The sequence below is a fragment of the Mandrillus leucophaeus genome, unplaced genomic scaffold (genome assembly GCF_000951045.1).
Source record: "Mandrillus leucophaeus isolate KB7577 unplaced genomic scaffold, Mleu.le_1.0 Scaffold473, whole genome shotgun sequence".
In the NCBI taxonomy this organism is placed as follows: Eukaryota; Metazoa; Chordata; class Mammalia; order Primates; family Cercopithecidae; genus Mandrillus; species Mandrillus leucophaeus.
Genome location: NW_012105065.1, coordinates 663,647 through 666,426, shown reverse-complemented (window position 1 = coordinate 666,426; position 2,780 = coordinate 663,647).

Here is a 2,780-nt window from a genome sequence, read left to right as displayed (position 1 = left end):
AGACATCTTGAAGGAGGTAAGAATTGTTGGAGTCTGGGTACTAGAATGAATGAGTTAGAAATATACGAGCAAGTGATTAGAAAGTGGGATGCATAAAACAGAGATTTTAGAGCATGCTTGTCCAACTCACGGCCCAATGGCTGGATGCATCCCAGGCTGGTTTCGAATGTGGCCCAACACAAATTTGTAAACTTTTCTTCAAACATTACGAGGTTTTTTGGGTGATTTTTTTTTTAGCTCTTCAGCTATGTTAATGTTAATGTATTTTATGTGTGGCTCAAGACAATTCTTATTCTTCCAGTGTGGCCCAGAGAAGCCAAAAGATTGGATGCCCCTGTTTTAGAGGTTGTGCAGGTACTGATTGCAGCAAGATAATGGCCGCTGGGTTTCTTCATGTTGCTACTTGGTAAGTAGCTTCTGAGCAATGGACATTAACAAAACATAAAGATAGGGAATATCTTCTCTCCCCCAATTGCTCATATTTTTTCTGATATCAAAATCTAAAGATAGTTTTCTAATCTTCCCCGGAACCAATAGCTTACATCCCAGGGTAAAAGGACTTCCCATCTTTCCCCAAAAGAAGATATGTTCACATTTCAGAGTAAAAGATAGTCAAGTCAAGCTCTCTCCCTCTCGCTGAGGATATGCCAGCAGTTCCAATATAAGCTCTGGGTTTTAATAATTTCAGAGTTCCTCTCCTACGATGCTAACCCCTTCAGGTACGTATGACTCCTGTCATGTCTCTCCATGAGGGACTGGGGCATGGAGAAAAGGTATTCTGTGAGTAAACAAAAGCTTTGTTCCTTGATCCAGAGGTTTCATATTTCTGTTTAGGTGTGCATGCATGTGCACACACACATACACACACACACAGACAGGGTAGTTTTTTAGCTTGTAGGTGGGATAACATCTTAGACTCTTCACAGTTCCAGGTTTAACACTGATGATCACAAGATTCGTGGAATGAAAAGTTGAGTGTAGTAGAGCAAAATACTGAAGATGAAGATAAACTGAGAGGCCTGACTGCTAGACAGGTCATCCATAATGATGTAACATGATTGGTTGCAGAGCCAGGGTTACAGAGAATGACCTTGTGTCAGAAGCTGAACTCTTCAACACATGAAAGAACTGAGAGGAATACTGACATACGAAAGCTAAATAGCCATATAAACAGAGGGCAAAAGCTTCCAAAAGCAGATGTTTTTGGTTCACATCATTTTCTCCTCCAAGAGAATATGTGGTCCAGAAAGTCAAGCATGCCAATGTATTCCTCTTTGTTCCCACAGCACTAAGACTTTCAGGATGAGGGTGGGGAGAGGGAAGGAAAAGAGAAAAGGAAGACACACAGTGGTGTAGCTAGCACAGATGCTACCTGTGTGGCTGTCAATGCGAGAATCAGGGAGGAGAGGGTCGATAACTTTTCACTTTAATGACACAAAATAAATTAGACTTGCATATTTGTTATTTAAAAGCCAGAGAGATGGAACTAAAGCATTTTATGCTTCCTTTGTTCTTAGATGCCCTTTCATTTTATTAAAACATTTATAAAATAATTAAATTTTGACATGTCAGCAATATTACATAAAATCTGACTTCTAGAATAGCTTGAAAAACTCAAGGAATGAGAATGCTTGAAATACCTTGTTTATGTTGTATGTTGCTATGTGTATTCAACAGTAATTGAGCTTGTTCCTTTCATGTTTCACTGCTCTGTGAACTGAGGGTGTTTTCTTGCTAAAGAAAACATAGGAGAAGAGGGACGTTTTGAGATGGAAATCCAAGGTTTATAAAAATAAATTTAAAAATGAAATTATAAATTTCCAATAAGTGTACATGTTCTTGAATAGATGTTCCCGATTGGCGGTCATGATATAGACAAAAAGTTATTTTTATGAAAATCATTAGAATAAGAATTCTATTGTAAAAACAAAATTTCCTTGGAAACTGAAAGCTTAGGAAGCTATAAATAAAGCTAACCTTTGCATATTTTGCAACTGTAGATATTTGCTTTCTCCAGCTTTCAGAGCTCCAGTCACTGGGCTTACCCCATTCAATTCCCAAAAAATCTTTCCTCGAGGAAAGAGGGCATCTCACATTCCTACTTTGCCTTCCCCAGGATTATTCTCTTCTGCTCTTTGGGCTTCTCCAACAGATTTTCTGGACCCATTCCTCACCAACTTGTTCACAGGTCACAGGGCTGAGTTTCTATCTTCATCTAAGGTTACAGCCCAGTAGACTGGCTAGATTTCTCAGTCTTCCCTGAAGACTAAGTTTATTCCCAAGGGCTACAGCGCTAAATTCAGTTAGCGCCCTCTTCCCTGTAAGCACATCTTCCAGGTAATACGTGTTTCATTTCCTTTTAGCCATTTGGTTGCCACAGTTGGCACACTCTGCTACTTTTGATTGATTCAACTGATGCCAATCACCTGCTGAATTAGGGACACTTCCAAGCCCTCTCTGACATATGTTGCACACTGTTCACCCCCTCAAATCTCAGTGAGTATTAGTCTTCACATGCTTCGATCCTTTCCCGCCTATCCCTTCCCTGTCTCCTTGAAGGAACACTGCCTTGATTCAATGATGAATGATACTTATGCTATGCTAGTGAAGTCTGAATCTTTAGGAAACTATATTTAATATTTGTTTCTATAAAATAAGCATTTAAAATAAATTGAAGAAAAATATTTAGCATGTGTCAGATTATTTTAATTACTAGTTATATAAATCTGATTATACTAGCTTAAGCAACACAGTAATTTGTTGGCTTATAGGGTTAAGAG